General features: G+C 36.4%; 1 protein-coding gene and 1 long non-coding RNA gene across 7 annotated transcripts in view; one reads left to right on the top strand and one right to left on the bottom strand.

Annotated features, from left to right (window-relative positions):
- PCCA (propionyl-CoA carboxylase subunit alpha) overlaps positions 1–23,446 on the top strand; it is a 461,536-nt gene that overhangs the window by 339,776 nt on the left and 98,314 nt on the right. The gene's annotated exons all lie outside the window — the stretch shown is intronic.
- LOC144287776 (uncharacterized) overlaps positions 1–23,446 on the bottom strand; it is a 64,537-nt gene that overhangs the window by 12,075 nt on the left and 29,016 nt on the right. Inside the window, exon 3 of the long non-coding RNA XR_013355531.1 lies at positions 16,560–16,608. This is a non-coding gene — a long non-coding RNA (uncharacterized LOC144287776). The remainder of the gene's footprint in view (positions 1–16,559; positions 16,609–23,446) is intronic.

Here is a 23,446-nt window from a genome sequence, read left to right as displayed (position 1 = left end):
TCTCCAGGATCGTGCCCTGTGCCAAAGGCAGGCGCTAAAGCGCTGCGCCACCCAGGGATCACGGTAGTTCTATTTTTAATTTTTTGAGGAACCTCCATACTGTTTTCCAGAAGTTATAAGTCTTTGACTCCCCTAGGCCACCTCCTTGTCTATATCAGAGTGCATATCAAGCCCAGAAGGCTGAGGGCCTTACCTAAGATTATTACATGAGCAAAGTCAGAAGCCCCAGGTCTCCTAATGGCTAGTCCTTCTCTTTATATTGGGTTCTCTATAGTGAGAAGAAACTCAAGTTTAATGAATATGAGGATGGCATTAGTTTTGAGAAAACTAACAAAAGAAGTTGAAGTACTAAATTTTTTCTATTTAGAGAGGTTGTTGCCTACCATTACATTCTATAGTGTTCCTTAAGAAAAAAGGTGTGATTGTAATAGGATTATATGAGCTCGCCATAACCAAGTACAGAAATTTAAAAAGGCTTGGTAGGATAGACACTGAGACTGCTTTATTCTGTTGGGATAATATTCCTAATCTGAATATAACTTTCTTCTACCACTTTGTAGTCCAAATTATGGCTGTTAAATGGAATATTTTTGTCAAACCAACAAGTGTTTAAACTTTTGAGCTGCTTCTGCTGGCTTTTATTAACTATTCAATAGTCTTAACATCAAAAGCCTGTTTTTTCCCCAGTAAAAAAGTTAACTGTGCAGCTATGGCTAATTTTTTAATGAACTTTTTAACTACTTCCAGCCCACAAATATTTGAAACACTTGAAATATTGATGTATCTCCTCTGTTTTTGAGGTCTTATGAAAGATGTACAAAAATAGAGTCAGAGGCCAGAAAGAAATTTCAGATAGAAATAAAATATTCTGCCTTAACTCTGATTTTTCAGTAATGAAATCATGTAAACTCGTAACATTACTTTTATGGAGCTTTGTAGTCCATAAAAATAATATTGTCATAGAGTCCCGATGTGCGTCATTTGTGACTGAGGGTTTTGATGTCTCTGCAGAAGGCAGACTGGTGCCTGCCTTTGAAATGTGTGAGGCAGTTTTAGACGTGCTTCTCAGATGGATCTAATTAGCCCTTCCTGGGACTGGGTGTCCGCTGGTTGCAACTGAATTCTCATTTCATTCACCCATAACTAGAAACACCTCGCTTCAAACAGGCTTCTTCAAAGACAGAGGGCTTTAGGGTTCTATGTTTTACTGCTGTTTGATGTTGGTTTCCCTTTAACTGAGAAGACCTTCTGTTTATACAACTGTTATTATTAAGAAAACATAGCTTTCTTCACTAAGATTCCTTTTGTATCAGTGCTGGTTATTGGTAGAAGTCTGGGATCTGTGGAATAGATGTTGTTCAGCCAGACTATTTGAGCAGCTGTGTGTTTGCATATTTTGCTTACGGGAGGCATGAACCAAAATTATGGTGTAAACTTGGAGAATAATTCTCTAAGCCCGAAATTTGAATGCCAGCATAAGGTGAGAACCAGTAAATGTGTTAACAGGGCATTTGTTTCAGAAGCTTATAATATGAACCACAAGAGCAGAGCAAATCAAACTAATAAGGGTTGCTATAATTCAAATAGTGTTTTGATTTACTTTCCCTACAGTGCATGGCTCATGATATACTTTCAGTAAATCTGCTGAGGGGATCAAAACATATTTTCCATAGTATAATTATATACTTAAAAAACTATATCCTACTAGTACCATTTGGGGGTCTTTAAAAAATTATCCCTAAATCTTTACATTTTCATTAGACTAGCTACTTGGATTTCCCCTGAAAATGATGGTCTTTCTTCTCTTTCTTCAGCTCGTGTGTCTAGGGTCTGGCATGCTTCATCATCAAGGCAGCTTTTATCTTCTGTGCCCACAATTCTAATTACATTTCAGGGGTTTGTGACCCCTCCCAGAATCCTGGTCATTCATTGTATCTAGGATGAAATGCTTCAGGGAGTTTTAGTCTGTTTACTCATGGGCACAGGTTTGCATCTCTAAAAGTTTTTCTTCATATAACAAACATCCTGATTTGTTAGAAAAAAAAATCCTAAAAAAAAACAAACAAAAAAAAACTCTAACTTCTTACTACTTTTTTCTTTTTATGGAAAGACAAAATTAATTTAGATGATTCAAGCTTAAAATTGTCCCATAGCCTCAGATCACACTGAAAAATACATAGCAGTATATCCCACAAATTCTTTTGGTGTCTTGTTATTTCAGTATTCCACCCAAGAATCTGTAGCTCTCAGGCTTGTATTTCTGCCTAGTTGCTTTGCCATAACTGATCTTTCCCATGTTAGTCACTGGACTTAGCGGTACATAACTGCCAGTTTTTAACACTAATGGTCAGAGATGTATCACTGTTGAAGATGTGAAAAAAAGATTAAAAAAGCCTTTAATAGGGGCCGCCCGGGTGGCTCAGCAGTTTAATGCTGCCTTTGGCCCAGGGCCAGATCCTGAAGACCCAGGATCTAGTCCCACGTCGGGCTCCCTGCATTGGAGCCTGCTTCTCCCTCTACCTGTGTCTGTCTGTCTCTCTCTCTCTCTCTCTCTCTCTCTCTCTGGCTCTCATGAATAAATAAATAAAATCTTTAAAAAAAAAAAAGCCTTTAATAAACAATTTAAAAAAATATATTTTGAGCTATGCTGGCATAAGTCAGAAAGGGACTTCACCAAAGGGCTAACAGTATTGTTGGGAATTGATCTCTGTGTTCTTCGTTACATGTTTTGTGACTTGTCACTATGTTGAGGGAAATCCTAGTATTAGAATTATGGACATGTGAATCAGGAATATATCATTAAATTTAGTAAATTTAATGTTTAAAATTTTTATTGATATAATTTATTTAAGGTGTTCTTTTAATTGTTCTGCCTTAGTACAGTGTTACATCATTTCACAGTCTTTATTTCCTACAAATGTTCTAAAAATCTTGGTAAGAATATAAAATGTCAAACACAAGGGACAGAACATTGTGAATTTTCTTTTATATCAATTTGCAAGACAACTTGTTAGGGGATCCTATATGTAACATTTGAAGTTAATAAGTAATCACGTTTTCTCATCTGCATACTGGGCCATCTTATAAAAAAGAAATATCAGGAAAAAAAAAGAAAAATCAGTCACATTGGATATAGGGAAACAGGCAATCATATTCTTTCTCCATTATCTTCAGTTATAAAAATTAACTGTCAGTATTTACTAACAGGTTTAGTTTGGGGGTAGGTAAGTAGGTGGGTGGTGGAGGATTAATAATGTAACATTGCATTTAAAGCAACAGTTTTTGAAGACAGATAAACCTTATTACTAGCCACTTAGCAGTTGTGTAACCTTGAGAAGACTCAGGGAGTATCCCTCACCCACTCTGAGATAGGCCCTGGTACTCAGGAAAACATAAAGGCCAAAAGTCAGATAGACTTTAGTATGTACTCAGTCCTGGAACTGCTGGCTATAAAATCAGTGGAAGTAACTTCTCTTTTCTGAGCCTTTGTTTTCTCATGTATAGCATAGGGTTAATGTTCTCCAGGGTTTTGTAAAAATCAAATGAAATAAATGTATGTAAAGTTTCTAGTACAGTGTCTGGCATGTAGTAGGCACTTGAGAAACCATTTCCCTCCTCCTCCCAAATATACAGTATGTGCTATTGAAAAGAATCTAAAGTAACTTTTACATTACAGCAGTTCTTTTCCATTGTATGAGAAATGTGTGAAAAGCTTTAAAAATAAGACTAAAAATAATTGTACACTCACATTGGCAAGACTTGTTCATATTCTAAGATTCTAATATTCTTGGTTGGAATTATATTATTCATTTGTTTTATGAAGCTCTTTCTGAGGCTAGAATAGAGTACCTGGAGCGTTGTTGTAGGGTAATCCCCTCACTGCTTGGTGAATCATCTTGGGGAAATTTTGTCAAGTGTGGCTCATGAGCTGCTGGCTGTGGTCCCTACCCTCCCTCCAGTCACTTTGTGGTTTGAAATCACATGAATCCTGCAGTTCCTCCCTCCTTCCCATCACCCCCCCCGGGGGGGGGGCATGCTTATACTGTTAAATTGCAGGGCTGAAGGGATCAGACTCTTTGGGAAATCTCTACCTTCTCCATGTAGAGCTGTTTTCTTCTCAAGTAGACACTATACTGATGTTTGTTTAAAACTCCAGACATCATGGAATTACCATACCAAAGAATGGTTATAGTAACCATTCTTTGCAGAAAAAAAAAAAAAAAAATCGACTCTTGCTGTTGCATTGTCCCTCCAAATGACTTTATCTACAAATTCCTAAATGGGCTCAGGTGAGATGTAATCAGATCATCCTAGGTTTGGATATGCTACTTAGCTAGTTTGAAGCCCTGAGCAGTTATTTTAACTCCTCCAAGCCTCAGATTTGTCTTCTATAAAATGTGATTAAAAACCTCTGTTGTAGGATTGATTGCTCTGAGAATTCAGTGAGTTTAGTGTTTATTAAAATATCTAATTGATAGTGGGCACTCATTGTGTGTTCCCTTTAATTTAGTCTTAATTTTTGTGAACAAGTAACAAATGTTAGACCGCTCAAAGATAGCCAAAGGGGATTCATAATCTGGGTATTCTCACCATTGGAGCTTCTATTCCGATCCAGTGTTTTGTTTTAAGGTATTTTACTTCTAAGAAGGAAATTATAAAATAAACGATGCTTTTTGTTTTTAACTAGTCTTTGAATCCCCTCCAAAATAGATACTGCTTGAAATTTTAAAATTTAGTGTAAATGACTGAGCATGACTCCTCATGGATCTAATTGCTCTCAGCCATATTTATCATGCCAGTATGATGATAGTTATGTATTGCTGTTGCCCTATTTTGTTACTTGGCTTTTTATAAAGACCGCTGACTGTGTTTAGATGTGTGATGCATGGTCATCATATTGAACAAGAGCAAGGGAACCAGCTGGAGATTAAACATAGCACAATGCTCTGTTGTAAATAACCATAGACAAATTTGTATTTAGTTACCAAATTTACCCAGTTGGACAAAAATGCTTATGTTTAGCTTTTAAATCTAGGGATGGTTACTTGAGAACTAGCTTCAATGTATCTCTTTAAGTATACAAGTTCAGCATTATTAATAGAAGAGTTGTTGCTTGCTGTTTTTGTGATCAGATTTGAAACAGAATTTATAGAAATTTATGATTTGGTTTATAGCCAGCTACTAAAAACACCAAGGAAGTCTGAGAGCTGATAGTGATTGGCAAGATTGCTGGCAGTGGGTGTGGTGTTCCATTAGTTTATCAAAGATTGAGGAAAGGTCTGTTCTGTTTAAGTCCACACTACTGGTTGGATTTTTCCATCCATTAATGGATGTTTTAACTAAAAGTTTAATCTAAATCAAATCTCCTAGGTTTATTCTATTCCATTGGTTTTAAATGGTCCTATATCCCTATCACACCACACTGTACCACACCTTGAGAATTTTATCTCAATGGGGGAAGTGTTTCCTTTTTGTTGAGTATAGCATACTAGCTTGGCATTAAGCCACAGTAGAAGACATATACTAACTTATGGGAGGGAGGATATTCTTGCTAGCATTCTAGTATCATTTGCTTATTCAACCATGTAAAACTTCAACAAGAGGAGGTAATTGCTTAGATTTCTTGATTTGAATTGTTCTACTATTTGGCACTGGGTGGAAAAAGGGAAAAAATCATATTGAAAGCATTGTTCTGTTAATGAAGTTGCTTGTCCCTTTTTATGCCAAATTTGGCAGGTAAAATTACCATTTGTTTTACTTGCTAGAGCTGGAGAATAGATTGTTGAGGAAAAGTAGCAATTTAAGTAATGACACTAGATAGAATGTGCTACACTATAAACATCTCCCATACTTTTAGATATTGACATGCAATTTTTATTTCTCTTTAGTAATGCACTTTGTCTTTAACCACTATATTACTTCCAGTAGCTTTCATCAGCTACATGCAATTTGTGAAATTTTTAAAAATACTATGAAATCAGTTGTGAAATTTTTAAAAATACTATGCTATTAATTATAACAAACCAAAGTGAAGCATTTTGATCTGAGGATAAAATAACGATTATATTTTGTTCTGGATATTTCAGAAGTATTGCATGCGTTTAAATTATGAACAATTAAAATTTACAAAGGATAGATGAAATATATACTTTAATTAATATGACGATATATATCAGATTTCAGAAGTTCATGCTTTCTTCCATGTTAATTACACTTTGCTCTTTTATATGTGCTTTAATATTTGACAAATTTAAAAAGACAAATTTGAATTCAAAAATCTTGTTCTAAAGTGAGAACACTCATTTAAGATATGAATAGGTGATTTAAAAAAAATAACCACTTGTTTAAATGATGTGCATTAACTTAGCATTTGTGAAATTTTTAAGTAAATATATAATTCACTAGATTTATTATAAATTAGATTCTCCCTAGTTATGAAACTGCAGGTTTTTTAAAAAAATATTACTGTTATAGTTTAAAATATAATGGCTAAACCTACTCTCTTTCCAAAAATATAAGAAGTCCTCTATAGAAGCTAATCTGCCAAATATATATTTAAAAAAAAAAAAAAAGCCGAATGGTGAATTTGTAGAGCTGCCAGTGTTCATGAAGAAACAGAGAGTTTAGTGTTGCTGAAACTTGTAATCACTGGTCACTTCTTTTTGCTTACTAAAGCTAACTGGTAGGCAGGTGCGGATGCTATGAAATCTAACATCGCAATTGACACTAATTGGCATAGTTGTTGGCAGTCTTATCAAAAAGCAAAGGGCTGAATGGTTGAATGAGTTTAGAGAACTTGAATGATAATAAGCATTTTTATATGCATCTTGAATTACTTTTGTGACCCAGGCTAACGGGAACACTTCATTCTGACCTCATCCTTCAGTGAATAAAAATTATAGAAAGCACAATATGCAGTGTGTGTGATTACTGATTATTTTTCAGGTAACCTTTTACAGCTGCCTGCTCCACTGCCCGCTCTCCACCTTTCCCTCCCTTCTCAGGCTCAAAGAAACCAAAATGGATGTGTGGAAGAAAAAGGAGATAACTGTTGTTACTGAATATTAAATTATTTTTTTGATTGATTTGTTGCCAAAAACTTCATGCATGTCATAGTACTTTAGACTCAACTTAAGAAAAAATACTCATTGAATTTATGGATGAAAGAACAAGAAGCCTGGGATTTGCTTCTAAATAGTCATGGAGCAGGCTAGGGGAATCAGTGGGGATATATGTGAGACAAGATTGGCTTAATAAGTGGATAAGTTTTGAACTAAGGTGCTGGAACTATGAGGGTTATTAAGCTGTTCTTGCTGTTGGTGTATATATTTGAAATTTTCCATAACGGGATTGTTGTTTTCTTTCTTTAATATGCTTGTGACCTCACCCTCTACTTTTGTAAGGACTTCTGTACTTCCCAGTTCCTTCCCAGTACCTGCTTTTAAAAAATTTTCCCAGATCCTTTTATCAAAAATGACTCCTCTAAAGCGAAAGTTGCATAACCTAATGAACTAATATGCGTGCTCGTGTACAAATGAGTTAATTTCGAGACAGTGTGGATTTTAATAGGAGCTTTCTAAAGACAGTTTCTTCATTGAAAGCAATGACTGTGGGAGGTGGGTGGGGGGATGGGGTGACTGGGTGATGGGCACTGACGGGGGCACTTGATGGGATGAGCACTGAGTGTTATATGTTGGCAAATTGAACTCCAATAAAATATACAAAAAAAAAAAAAAAGAAAGCAATGATTGTGTAGAATTTGTAGTCACTGGACTGGATCTTTATGCCTGTTCCTACTTCACCCCTCACAGAAGGGTTAATAATTTTAGTTTTTCTGTAATGATTGATCTTAGCTTTTTTACACTAGAGTTAATGATGTGTGTTTTTTTCTGTAGAAATATTTTCCATAAAGAAAGTATTTTTCTTTAGTTGAGTTAGGAGAAGGCATGACTATACTGTTTAGCTTATGTTTGGTTATATAGATATTTCTCTGTATTTTTGGTCTACTCCCCACCCATAATAATTTAGAATTACCTATATTAAAAAATCAAGTCCAATCTTATTTGGTTCGAAGGGCCCTTTTCCAAAGGGATGTTTAGGAAGGGATGCTGGCTCAAGGCTTCTGCTGGGGAGTTCAGTACTGCAAACAGTTACTGTAACCCTTCTGTCTACTGGTTAACAGATGAGTACTTTATGTAAATTTTGTACTCTGCTATTGATCCAAGTCCCCTTGAGATTTATTATGTTCCAGTTATAGTAAACTTTTAGAAGCTGTTTGAAATGTCAATCCTTGGCTATAAGAGGTAGAGAAACCAAGATTTTTCATACTCTTTTGGCTTTTTTCCATGCATCTGATCTGTCATGAGAATTGATTTGAGTTGATCCTTGTTTCAAAGTATCATTGCTTGAAATGTTTTTTTTTAATTTTTTTAAAAATAAATTTATTTTTTATTGGTGTTCAATTTGTCAACATATAGAATAACACCCAATGCTCATCCCGTCAAGTGCCCACCTCAGTGCCCGTCACCCAGTCACCCCCACCCCTGCCCACCTCCCCCTCCACCACCCCTAGTTCGTTTCCCGGAGTTAGGAGTCTTTTATGTTCTGTCTCCCTTTCTGATATATCCCACTTATTTTTTCTCCTTTCCCCTTTATTCCTTTTCACTATTTTTTATATTCCCCAAATGAAGGAGACCATATAATGTTTGTCCTTCTCCGATTGACTTATTTCACTCAGCATAATCCACGTTCCATCCACGTCGAAGCAAATGGTATTTGTCGTTTCTAATGGCTGAGGAATATTCCATTGTATACATAGACCACATCTTCTTTATCCATTCATCTTTCGATGGACACTGAGGCTCCTTCCACAGTTTGGCTATTGTGGACATTGCTGCTATAAACATCGGGGTGCAGGTGTCCCGGCATTTCACTGCATCTGTATCTTTGGGGTAAATCCCCAGCAGTGCAATTGCTGGGTCGTAGGGCAGATCTATTTCTACCTCTTTGAGGAACCTCCACACAGTTTTCCAGAGTGGCTGCACCAGTTTTTTTATAGCTTTCTAAGTAATTAAAATATAAATATGTCACTATTTCTGTTTCAGTATGTATCTCTGGACGTCTTCAAGAATGAATACAGTTTGCTCATTAATTTCTTGAGCTATTCCTCATCAGTGTCCAGTCTTCTTTACTTGTTAGCTTTCTCTCTGGCCATGATAGGTATGTTATTTCTGGTAACTGCTACCCAAACTGATATATTACATTGGCCATGCCCCTTTTCAAGGCTCCTGGAAAAGTGCCAGTTTTCTTCTCCTTTCAGTTTGGGAGCAGTTTTAGAAATAATAGAATGGTCTTACTTTGTTCGCAGTCATCAGAATGAAAAGGATTAATCTAACAACTTGAATAGATAATTTTATTTGTATGGACATGAAAGTGAAACCCTAGAAATGGGATAGAATTTTAAGTGGCATTTTTTTAAGTGGCATTTTTAATTTCATTTGAAATTCTTGGGATCCCTGGGTGGCGCAGCGGTTTAGCGCCTGCCTTTGGCCCAGGGCGTGATCCTGGAGACCCGGGATCAAATCCCACGTCGGGCTCCCAGTGCATGGAGCCTGCTTCTCCCTCTGCCTATGTCTCTGCCTCTCTCTCTCTCTCTGTGTGACTATCATAAATGAATAAAAGTTAAAAAAATAAAAAAGAAAAAAATTCTTTCTCACTTTTTGTAAATGAGCTATGTTAAATGTATGTGTATGTGTGTGGGGGGAATGGGTTGTTCATTCTGATATACTAGTTCCTGTGTAGATTTTGTTTCCTAAAAGGACGTAATGGAGTTTTTTTTATATAGTTGGAATAACTTTAATCTGCTACTCTAAGCACATGAGAACTTTTAAATACAAGTATTATCAACACTTCATAGGACATTATGACTAAAAATATCTTTTAAATTTTCTATTTAAATTTAATTTAGTTAACATATAGTGTATTATTAGTTTCAAGGGTGGAATTTAGGGATTCATCCATTGCATATAACACCCAGTGCTCATGACATCGAGTGCCTGCCTTAGCACCCATTTCCCAGTTACCCCTTCCCCCCACCTACCTCCCTTCCAACAACCCTCAGTTTGTCCCGTGTAGTTAAGAGTGTCTTGTGGTTTGCCTCCCTCTCTCTTTTTGTCTTATTTTATTTTTCCTTTCCTTCCCCTGTTTTCATCTGTTCTATTTCTTAAATTATGCATGTGAGTGAAATCATGTGGTATTTGTCTTTCTCTGACTGACTGATTTCACTTTGCATAATACCCTCTAGTTCCATCCACATCGTTGCATATAAAAATACTTAAAAGTTGCTTTATTAGTCTTACCAAAAGCTGTCCAGGGGAGTTTTGAATTAGCACTACGTTGTCAGTGATCAGCAATGTAAGATAAAAGCTATTTATCTGAATAACATGCATTAAGACTATATGAAATCGGGCAGCCTGGGTGGCTCAGCGGTTTAGTGCCACCTTCAGCCCAGGGTGTGATCCTGGAGTTCTGGGATCGAGTCCCATATTGGGCTCCCTGCAGGAATCTTTAAAAAAAATAATGAATCAGTATTAATGCACTGATTTTGCTTGTTGTACTGTACAGAGGGGTACTGTACAGAGGGCATCTCTGTACTTAGGAATGGAGGCAGTGGAACATCATAACTGGCAAAATTATTAACTTGCAAAAATTAATAACAAATAGGAAATCTGAACTTGATGTACTGTTGCTGCAGTTTTTCTGTACATTTTTTAAAAAGATTTTAGAGAGGGAAAACTAGTGGGGGAAGGGGCAAAGAGGGAGGGAGAAAGATCTCCAGCAGACTCTCTGTTGAGTATAGAGGCTGATGTGGGGCTTGATCTCACTACCCTGAGATTATTTTTTTTTTAAGATTTTATTTATTTATTCATGAGAGACACAGAGAGAGCGAGAGAGGCAGAGACACAGGCAGAGGGAGAAGCGGGCTGCATGCAGGGAGTCTGATGTAGGACTTGATCCTGGGACTCCAGGATCACGCCCTGGGCCGAAGGCAGGCGCTCAACCGCTGAACCACCTAGGGATCCCCACTACCCTGAGATTATGACCAGAGCTGAAATCAAGAGTGAGATGCTTAACTGACTGAGCTACCCAGGCACCCCAGTTTTTATATACATTCGAAATTACTTCACAAAAAAAGGAACAGAGTAAAAGGAAATATTTTCCCAGACCATTCATTAAAATGATAGAAACTGACTTTACCATTTTCCCGTTAGAAGCAATGAAAAAATACTGGTAACTGGTAAACCTTATCTCATACTAGTACGGTTATGTCAGTTTGTTATAAGCTATCCTATCAACTCATTCCAAGTGTGTTTTTTAAAAAAAAATTATGATCAACTTAATGAATAGATTTACTAGGGTTTTTCTTGAGATATAATTTGGTCTTAAAGAGTATAAGGTTGGTTGTTAATTTATTCACTGGATGGATGTGGTGAATAGTTCTTGGGCATTAATTCCAGTATCTCACTCCTTACCATGACAAAAAGTTTTCTTTTTTTAAGATTTTTATTTATCTATTCATGAGAGACACAGCAAGAGAGAGAGGCAGAGACATAGGCTGAGGGAGAAGCAGCCTCCCTGCAAGGAGCCTGATGTGGGACCCCATCCTGGATTCCGGGATCATGCCCTGGGCCAAAGGCAGATGCTCAACCACTGAGCCATCCAGGCATTCCAACAAATATTTTCTTGTTCATGCTTATAAAATATTCTATTATTAGATCTATAATTCACATGAAGTTTTAAGGACATAAAATACATACTAATTTTTTGGCAGTAAATTTGGTATTACAGTTTTAAAATTCAAACATAAGACTATCATATATATGTTATTGGTATTACAGTACAAGAAAGACATAATAAATATCTTTATAATGTATTAGGAATAATATTATCAATGGCCACAGAAGTTAAGAAGAGAGTGCAGAACCAGGAGTAATCCTTGGTAGGTAGGAACATAGAATATCAAATATATTTGTTATTGGCCTTGAGAAATGAGCTATTAGGGTAGCTTGTGTGCCTAAAGCTAGAACCAGAATGCATAGTCCCGGGTAGGGTAGATAAAGGAGGGTGGGATTAGGAAATGGCACGTCGCAGTTGCAGCATATGGGAATGTAGGAGGAAGGAGGACTTAGAGGTTACCGTGAAAGTAGTGTAGCCCACTTAGGTCTTGTGTGGGTGAACCAGCATCTAAGGTTCTGGGATTTCATTGTGGGGGGCTGTGGTAGTGAAATACAGAGGAAAAGCAAAAGAGATGCTAGTAGAAATGAGATGAAATTAAAAGGAGAAAAGGGATCCCTGGGTGGCGCAGCGGTTTGGCACCTGCCTTTGGCCCAGGGCGCAATCCTGGAGACCCGGGATCGAATCCCACGTTGGGCTTCCAGTGCATGGAGCCTGCTTCTCCCTCTGCCTATGTCTCTGCCTCTCTCTCTCTCTCTCTGTGTGACTATCATAAATAAATAAAAATTAAAAAAAAAAAAGGATAAAAATGGAGGAGGTATTAATGGAAGAACAAGCAAAAGCAGGCCTGTTGAAAAATAGATCCAGAACAGTCATCATTGTGGGGGGAGGACATAGTATCACTCTACTGAACGTTCACCAACAGCCAGCATTTGCTGAGGGCTAATTACATGCCTGGTACTGTTCTAAGTGCTTGACTTTGTTCCTCATAACCACTCTGTGAGCACAGATCTAAAATGTGAGAACAGAGGCACAAGCAGTTAGGCAGCTTGTGAACCTGAGGTTCAAATATAGACATACTGACTCTTGACAAAACTACAGTGAAAACGCAAGATTCCATCTTGATTTGGTAGATTTGGTAGGAGAAGTAAAGGCAGTTTTGCTTGCTCATTATGTTAAACCCATCTACTTACAGTTATTCCTTAAGCATGATATAATTTACAGTATTATCTGCAGAGAATGACCTTATCACACCAATCCAAAAAAATTACTACTATAATTAAAATGTAGGCAAAATAATGCAGGATTTTTTTTAAGCCATATGACTGAAATTACAGTTGTGACTGATCAATTAATGAGGCGATAATTAAAGAGAAACTAGTTAACCTGGCTGATTGTAGATGAGTACCTAAAATTCGTTTTTTGCAATTCACATCCTTTGAGATATATTTAATTACATTTATAACACATGCATATTTAATATAATCTTTTGTGACAGATTAACAGATCTTCACCATCATGGTGTCTAATCCCTTTGATGTTTTTGTCATTATTACATATCTTTTTGGGAGAGAAGTAAAAGACTGTTTCCAAGGCGATGGTGGTAAAGAAGAAACTTAAGAAAAATGGTTGTTTCCTTTTGTCTTCAGAAAACTAGCATCTCATTTCCCTCTGGAAGGGGAGTAGAGGTATCATGACTATATTTTGGAAGAAGTATTTTAGTAAATAGGAAAGCAGGATAAAGAAAACCTACATTTGTTATATCATATTAAGAACTAATTAAGATTGTGCTGTAGTTTATATTAGAATGTTAGGAATTATTATTATAATTTAATAAAAATGTCTGAGTTATTTTTATCATGTTTTACCTGAGAAATTAAAGCAAGTAAGTTAGCAAAGTTATTAGACCTAAATTTTAGGAAAGTTATGTTTCTTATTGTCAACATTGCAACTACAGAATTTTTTTTTAAAAAAAAACTTGTTTGTGTTTCACATATTTAGACTCAGTGTATGTAGAAGAAGTCAGTGAGCTATGATGATGGTAGATGGTGGTAATATCCCCATGTAGTTAACTGCATGGCCTATAGATTCCTTTGTTATTAGGGAATGTTGGACATACCTCATCAATTTGATATACAGTTAAATAATCATATTTTTGTTAGCAGTAATTAAGAGATAAAAACCAAAAAGAATCAATAAGCATCTTTATCTCTAGAATAGTCTTCTTTCAAGGTACAAATAAGCAGAGAGTATCTGCCATAGAGAAGCATTATACCTTAGTATTTAGATTATAAGTGTTACTTTTGCTTTTGACATGTGGATTTCAGTGAAATACTCTGAGAATTGTAGGATAATTGCCTCTCTTGCTTCCATAATTTATATGTTTCTTTAATTTCCTTATACGTGCAATAGGAGGAGGAGAGGGTTGGGTTGGAATATGCTTTTCTAGGATCCTTTCCAGCCTAGTCAAATCAGAAAACTGCACATCTTTTTCCATATTTTGTGCAAACTGATAATTTTTAAGATGTGCTATGAAAGTCTAATGAGCAGACACTAATTATTCTTTTCTGAAAAGTAGTTATAGCTTGATCAAGAGATCTTTTTTATCCTTCATATTGTTTTCAGAAATAGAAGCAAAATATGTGATAAAAGTCTTTTTAAAGTAGTGGAATGAATACCTTGATTTTTATCTTAGATCTAATTCTGCACAATGCTAATTTTAACACTTCATGACAAAAAAGAATTTGTGTATAACAAAATAAGAAGAATTGTATGGTGAATCAGAAACTCTTTTTACAGCCTGTATCTTCCCAAATTTTTATTATTTCTGGAAAACCTTTTTGGCAAATACTTTGTTTTGTAAGTTTTACATTCCTACTGTTGAAAAAACTCATTTAGCAGGTGGTTATTGCAAATGGAGTTACAACATTTTAACTGTGTCATGAGGTACCTCTGAGGAAGTGCCTTTTTTTGTTTTTTAATGGTAAAGGATGTAAGTAATCTCTCTCAAATGTCAAATTAATTTTGGGTGTGCACTTTCTTTTTCCCTTATGGTTACGTAGATAGGAAAATTGAATGTTCCCAACAACTCATGGAAAATATTCCACATCAACATTATTTGTACCACAAATGCAATTAAATGCTTTTAATGAAGTACAAAGTTACCAGTAGATTGTTATATATGAGAAAATGCTTTCTTGAAGTAAGAAAGAATCATGTTTTTGGAGGGTGGTTTTAAACATCATAAACATTCTTATGAGTAACTTAAGTAATCCTCTTTAGGTGGGGGCATCTTTGCAGAAAATGGTGTGTTAAGATGGGTTGCATAGCCTTTCTCTGTTTAATTTGAACTTTAAATATCAATACTTTAAATAGAGTGTAATCTTTAATGGTTATAGAATGCTGAGATGATGTTCACGTACTGAAGGTTGCAGTATTACACATCTTTTTTGGAGTTTACACTTTCCAAAAGCAGTCAGGACCTTTATTTGGTCATTCTCATAGTTTTTACCCCCTTTCTTTCTAATTTTATAAGTGATCAGGTTTATGTTTACCAGAGACTATTCTGCCTGTAGTGAGAAGAACCAATTGGAGATCCAGAAAAATACACTTGGAAGACTAGTTTATTGCAGTAGTCCAGGTGAGAGGGAGGAGCAGGTGCAAGTGGGATTGTTGTGGAGGGAAGCTGGGCCATTGGAAAGCCTCCCTAGTCATCCACACTCTTCAACATCATCTGTCCCCTTCCTCTCTCCCCTTCCCACTGTGCCCTCTGTCTCTTGCTTTGTTGTCAACAAACTGCCCTGTATTCTCAGACATTTTCTCTGAATATTCTGCCACTTACTTGCCTCCACAGAAACCTGGTGGTTGTTTTTCTCCCATAATACATGCCCTTCTGAGATGGGAAGTAAGACTGTTTTTTCCTCTAGTACTGTTCTAGGCCATGTTCCCCTCCCTCTTGGAAAACCCTTGTTCTTTGAAGTTCATATCACCTGGCTATATCACTACCTCCCTTCCCTCTTGGCAACTTCTAAGGTCCCTCCTGTGCATTTGAAGGCCAGCAACCAGTTCATGGTCTATCTCTCTGCCTCAGTATAACCATTAGTCCTTATATTTTCTCTCCATCCATGGATCCCATTCCTGTTTTTCTATTCTTTATCCAGCTTAGATACCCTGGCCTATAATTGTAGTATTTTGCTTACATATACCCTCAACTTCCTCAACCCCTTTGTTCTTCCATTATTCTCAAACTTAGATGAACTTAGCCAGTTTCTTTATGGCTACAACACGCAATGTACCTGAGCATTGCTGGGGAAAACTATACACCAGAAGCAGATTGTGCATGACGTCCTGCTGTGGCTGAGCATTCAACACTGGGTGGTAGTTTTTCTGGTTTTCTGATAAGCTCATCTCTCTTTTCTTCATGACTATTTCATGACGTCTCTATTCACACTTTTTACTTTCCTTCCCCAATTTATACTACTCCTGAGTATCCTGCTTAATGATTATAGACTAGCTATACCCCCACTACCAGCTGTCTAGACTACTATAGTTTTCGTTTTTGTTTCGTCTCATTCATTCTCCAAGCTGTAGCCTGACCGATCTTTAAAAAAGACCAAGTTGATGATGTTACTCTCAAATTGGAATCCTTCAGTTTTCCCATTTCCCCCCAACTGGCTACCATGCTTACCTTGGTTTTTTGTCCTTGGCACCTTGGTTACAGGAGTAAACTCTTTTTTGCCTCTGGGACTTTTTACATGAAATTCCCTCTGGGATATTTCCTCTGGATATTACCACCCACCCACTGCTACCAACTAATTTCTACTCACTTTTCAGACCTCGTCATAAATATCACCTCCTCCTGAGAGTTCTTTCTTCCTGTGAGGAGTAAACAGTAATGAGAATTAAGAAAAGAGTATATAATTGCTAAAGAAGATTTGTAAACTTTCAGAATACTGTTTTAGCAGCCAGATTGTAGAAGGTTATGAGAAAAAGTTACACAGTAGGAGAAAAGGTACCGAACACTTGTTCTAGAGCCTATCAGAGAAATAAAGGAAAGAAGCAGTTTGGTGGTTGGAGGGCATAGTGGGTCAACTCCCCATCTGTGAAAATATAGGAGTCCTGTACGTGCACAGAGGCAGAGGAAGCAGTCAGTGTGTGAGATATCAGTAAAGGAAAGATGGTTCAATGATGCCAAAAAATAAGAGGACTGATGTCTTGTGGCTTCAATTTGGGTAAAGAAAAGAGGGGGTCATCTGCCAAGAGTGTGGGTCAGAATTCATGTGATAATTAATGTAGATTTCATGCACTTGAGTCCTAGGTCTATTTAAACTAAATACATGAAATCTGTATATCTGGGTTAGGGTTTCTAAACAAAGATGTTGTGTCTTTGGGTTGTTTTTTAAATATAGTTTTAAAATAATTTAAAGTAGTTTAGTATTTTCATAGTGCTTAGAACATTTCCGTGATACTGTCTGCCTCAAAGGTATGAAATTTTATTTGTACCCCAGAGTATTATGTCATTTGTCATTTTATTATTGGTCTGTTTTTTTTTAATTCCCACACAGAATTTGAATTAATTTGTTAATTTTTATTGTTTGTCAAAGGAAAGGTCTTAAAAATTTCCTATCCCTGAGCAAAACAAAGTTCCTTTCGAATGTTGGAATTTGCCATATCAGAAATAGTAAGTGTATCTTAAATAAAAGGGCTTTGCAACCATAAAACCATAGAGTTTTAGCCTAAATGAGATCTTCAGCATTGCTCATGCAGGTGCCTCTTTTTCAGATTAGGAAGAGTTGATACAGAGGGTTTGTCTAAAATACATTGCAAAATTGGGTGCTGGAAATGAAATCAAGACATCTATGACCAGAGAAATTGAAATGAATATTTGTGTCTTAACCAAAATGAAGTTTTAGAAGAATAGCTGTTATGTGTTGTGTGCCCATTAGTGAAAGGTATAAAGTAAATATTGACTTCATGATACCATGAGAGAGGAAAATAGATCCTTTTACTTCTCACCTTTATAGTTTTTAATATATAACATATACAGAACAAAGTTTAAATAGTATGAATAGATTTACAGTAAAAAGCAAGCCTCCCTTCCATCCCTGTCCCTCAACCCCTCCTCTCTTCTTATATATTTTCCTAGAGATATTCTGTACATTTACAAAATGCACTTAGAGGTTTTTTTTTTTTCCTTAACAAATGATTAATGCTATCAATTTCTTGGGTGTGGTTTCATACCAATTTGTAGAGAGATGCCTCCTTTTTAAAGAAAGGGTGTTAAGTTCTTCTATATGCTACAAGATGTGTTTATATGATATACTTTAAGGACATCTTGGCTGGGTATAAAATTGGGGGGCAACATTTTTCTTTTTAGTACTTGGACCACATTCCTCTGTGGTCTTATGTATCAGTTTTGTCCTTGAGAAATAAGGCTGACCTGAGGTTTTTGCTTTCTTGTGCCTGATTTCTTAATTTTGCCTAAATCTCCACATAACTCTCTTTATTCTTAAAAGTTCTGTAAACAACATCATCCTACAAATTCAAGGTTTTATTCATTTTGAAAAGTTTTACTCTGTCATGTCTTTGAATTTGTATTTATTCTTTCTTCTTTATAAACCTTTTTGAAAACGTCTTTTGTATATTCTTTGAATCCCATTTCTCCCTCCTCCATGTTTGTTGTCTTCTCTATAAATTTTTATATTGCTAGTCTTTTCTGTTTTATTTTATATGATTTCTCTATGTCTTTGTCTGTCTTTGTAGTCTCATTGATTCTATTTTTGGTTGCTTCTTAAGGTGGCTTTTATCTTTATAATGTTATTTTTCTCTTCATTTTTTTTCTGAGTTCTACCAGCTTGATTTTCATTTCCTTCTGTTGTTGTATGATCTCTTCTTTGAACCTTTGTTTTTCTTCTTTGAGCTCATTTTTTAAAAGAGGAGTCATGTTTCCTATGGTTATCTTTGAGACTTTGCAGAATTATTTATCTGAACTCTTCCTGTGTTTCCTTGAGTAGTTCTTCTTGTGTTATAATACTCTGAATTTACCCTTTTTCTTGATAAAAATGTCTTGCAAATTGTATCCGAAGATCCAGTATTGCTTATTTTCTGATCATTATGTGCAGTCGGGTAGTTGGTTGGGTGTAAGCATGGGCAGCCTACAACTTTGTTAGGCCTATTACTCTAAAACCCTCTCATCAAATCTGTGATTTCCATTGTCCTAGATTTCACTTCCCATTAGTTTTTGGCATGGAAAAGATAGGGTGGTACTTTATGTCAGGTTCTCAGTGTTGTAATAGTGAAACGCCACTTCTACTCCACATCTGCTGTTTCAGTCCCCCTTGGCTAAAGAATTAGGTGTAAACAATGTGTATATGGCATAGTAACAGGAATCTATCTATAGTATTATAATGTTCAAATTCCCTGCTCTCCTCATGCCCTATACTTACATCTAGATTTTGCTCATCTAATGAAAGCATCAATAGAATCATTGCATCTGCTATTGTGAATTATACTTCTTGGTGAAATCTGTTTACAGCTTGAGGACTGAGAAGGCATCTGATCGTTTTCAGCGTGTTTTCTTCCCTCATTTAAATTTGCAGATAGGCTTCGTAGTTTATGATTTGGAGCTATGATAACTTCCTTGCTTCAGTTATAAAGTGAAGTTGCAAAATTATGCTCCTTACTTCTTGGGTTTACAAGGAAATGTTTCTGCATGTCTGTCACATCCTCTTCCTCACAAGCCCTCTCCCTTCTACCTTTAGTAAAGGGAGAGGGGGAGGAAACACTTCAGTGTAAGCAGTGTCATTCCAATACCATGGTGCTTTAGGTTTCTTTCCCTTACTCCGGCCATCACTGCTGGATGGAATTTGGGTGCAGGCAAAAAGGGTCTTTAGGCACGTGGTTGGACTCACCTCATAACTATAGAGGTGGGAAAGAGAGTGCAGACCCACGGTGTCTTTATAAGGCTTTGCTGCAAGGACCTGGACCTGTGACTGACTGTCAGGTGATGATTTATCCTCTTTGTCACTGAAGAAGCCTATGCTACCCATAGTTCTGGTTACTACTTGCCTGTAGCCATGGAGTTCTCTGTACTATGTTGTCTTTATCCTGGCCCAGACTTTGTTATCTCACTAAAACAGGTAGAAACTTCTGGATTCCTATCATGGTGTGCTTGCGTCATCTATCCAGCTTCTTCCACTGTCAGTGCTGTGCTTTTGGTTACACACCACATTAGGAATGTCATGACATCAAGTACTGGGCTTTAGTAGAAGCCTACTGCCTCTCCAGACTATGGACCAGAAGTAGACCTCCAGCGCAGATATTTTTAGGATACCTGATACTTGTCAGAATGTTTTCACACATTTCTTTCCATTTCTACCTCCTACCCAAAGGAGATGGGGAGGTCTCTGATCTTTGATTTCTGATACTCTCATCTGCCCTCTGTGTCTTTCCTTCATGTAATTCATAGAACTTGAAAAGGACTTTTCCCCCTGGGTTTCTGTCTAGAAGAAACTTTCCTTCTGTCTTTCTTCCCAAATTAACATTCATGTTCACTCATCCAGTAGCAGAGGATGCAGGTAGATAAATTATTAGTAAGGGAAGATAAAGGTGGTTCAAACATAACTATTTTCAGTTTTTGAAGAAGTAGACTTCCTTCCCTCTGTTTTTGTTTTTAAAATCATTTTATTTTATTAAAGACTTTTTTATTATTATTAAAGATTTTTTATTTATTTGAGAGCAGGGAGGGAGGGGAAGAGAGAGAGAGAGAGAATTTCAGGCAGACTCCTCACTAGGTGCAGAGCCTGACATGGGGCTTTATCTCAAGACTCTGAGATCACAAGCTGAGCTGAAATCAAGTCAAACGCTTAACCGACTCAGCCACCCAGGCAACTCTGTTTTTGTTTTTAAAAGTCAGATTTCTTGGGACCCCTGGGTGGCTCAGAGGTTAAGCGTCTGCCTTCAGCCCAGGGCATAATGCTGGAGTCCTGGGACTGAGTCCCACATCGGGCTCCCTGCATGGAGCCTGCTTTTCTCTCTGCCTGTGTCTCTGCCTCTTTCTCTCTGTGCCTCTCATGAATAAATAAATAAAATCTTTAAAAAAAAGTCAGATTTGTTGAGATATAATTAATAAAAAAGTTTACTCTTTAATTGTATGGTTTGATTGAGTTTTGACAAATCTGTACAGTCATATAATCACCACCAAAATCAAGATTTAGAACATTTCACCGCATAGAGTTCACTTATGCCCTTTGCTAATCAAGCTTATCCTCATACACCCGTAGCCCCTAGCAACAGCTGACCTGGTCTCTGCTTTTTCTCAAATGTTCTATAGATGGAATCATACTTATGTTCCATATACTCTTTTGCGCCAGCCTTCTTTCACTTAGCAGAATACTTTTGAGATGCTTATTGCTCTTTTTCTGTTGTGTGGATATACTGTTTTTGTCCATTATATTTGGTTCATTGGACTTTTGGGGTCTTTCCAGTATGAGGTAGATGTAAACTTTCTGTGTATATATTCTGCTATCATAAACAAGCTTCTGTGAACGTTCATGCACACTCTATGTGTACATATGTCTCCACTCCTCTGGGGTTTTCTAAAGCAGATCTATTCTGCATTCCTGTCTGCAGTGTATGAAAGTTTCAGTTACTTCACATGTTTGTCAGCTCTTAGTATTATCACTCATTTTAGCCATTCTTGTGGATGGACAGTGCTATTTCATTATAATTTTGTTTTTCCCTAATGACCACTCAGTGATGTGCTTATCGTCCATTTCTCTTTTTTTTTTTTTTTTTTTAAAGATTTTATTTACTTATTCATGAGAGACACACACAGAGAGGCAGAGACACAGAGGGAGAAGCAGGCTCCATGCAGGGAGCCCGACATGGGACTCGATCCCAGGTCTCTAGGATTGCGCCCTGGGCCAAAGGCGGCACTAAACCACTGAGCCCCCCGGGCTGCCCCATTTCTCTTCTTCGATGAAGTGTCTGGTCAAATCTTTTGCCCATTTTTAAAGAAATTCAGTCAGTTTTCTTATTGTCTTATGAAAGAGAATTCTTTTTTAAAAAATTATTTATTCATGAGAGACACAGAGAGAAAGAGAGAGAGAGAGAGAGGCAGAGACACAGGCAAAGGGAGAAGCAGGCTCCATGCAGGGAGCCTGATGTGGGACTCAATTCCAGGACCCCAGGATCAAGCCCTGGGCTGAAGGCAGATGCTTAACTGCTGGGCCACCCAGGCATCCACCTGAGATTTTGGACTCTGATCCTTTATGTGTTTTGCAAATATTCTCCCCCAACCTGGGGCTCAACTGCCCTTTCCTTAACAGTGTCTTTCAAATAAATTTATAATTTTGATGAAGTCTAATTCATCTGTTTTTACTTATAAGATTTATATTTCTTAAAAAAAAAAAAAAGATTTATATTTCTTATGTCCTAAGACATCTTTGCCTGGATCAAGATCATTAAGGTTTTCTCTTAGGAGTTTTTTATTTTTACACTTTATATTTAGTTTTCATGGTTTTGAATTGATTTTTTTTTTTAAATTGTGGGATAGAAGTCAGGTTTATTTGTTTGAATATGGATGTTTAATTGTTTCAGTGCTATTTGTTCATAAACTGTTTTTGCCATTTAATGTCTTAGCACTTTAAAAAAAACCATTAACCCTTTATATATAGGTCTCTGAACTCTCATTTTCTTCTACTAATGACTATGTCTATTCTTACACCAGTGTCTTGATTAGTGTAGCTTAATGAGAAGTCTCTTTTAAAAAAATATTTTATTTAAATTCAATTTACCAACATATAATATAACACCCAGTGCTCATCTCATCAAGTGATTGAGAAGTCTTAAAGTCACGGGACGTAAGTTCTCCAAATTTGTTAATTTTTCAAAATTATCTTTATTCTATATCCTTGCTTTTCCATGTATTTTAGAATCCGCTACCAAAACAAAACAAAACAAAACAAACCTGTTGGGATATTACAATGAATATATAAATTGGTTTGGGAGAGAACTTATATCTTAATAATACTAAAACTTCTATTTCATGAACATGGTGTATGTGTATGTTTGTGTGTGTATCCATTTTTTTAGGTCTTTAATTTCTCACAAAATATTGCTTCTGATTTTTGAAAAAAGCAAAATCCCTCCTTTCTATTTTCATTTGTTACTTATTTTTTAACAGCCTTATTGAGATATAATTCACATACCATACAATTTGTATGAATTGTACAACTCAGTAGCTTGTGGTATATATTCCCAGAGCTGTGCAGCCATCACCACATTTTAGAACATTTTCGTTGTGTCAAATAAGAAAGCCCATATCCCATAATAGTCATCCCTCGATCCTTCCATCTATCCCCACACTCCCAACCCAAGGCAACCACTAATCTATTTTATGTCTGTATGGATTTTTCTCTTCTGAACATTTCATTCTAAATGGAACTATGTAATATGTGATCCTCTATAACTGGCTTTTCAGTTAGTATGTTTTCAGGCTTCGTCCACATAGTAGCATCTATCAGCATTTCATTCTTTTTTACTATCAAATGATATTCTATTATATGAGTGTGATACATTTTGTTTGAACATTCTTAAAAATAGTTTTCTTTAGTCAGTGGTAAATTGATTCTTCCTCTACAGAAGTTGACTAGATTGGATTCTTTTCTCAATTCCCCCTCATAAGTCCTTTTTTTTTTTTTTTTTAAATTTT

This window comes from Canis aureus, chromosome 17 (assembly GCF_053574225.1).
Source record: "Canis aureus isolate CA01 chromosome 17, VMU_Caureus_v.1.0, whole genome shotgun sequence".
Taxonomy (NCBI): Eukaryota; Metazoa; Chordata; class Mammalia; order Carnivora; family Canidae; genus Canis; species Canis aureus.
This window is presented reverse-complemented; position numbering and strand designations above follow the sequence as displayed.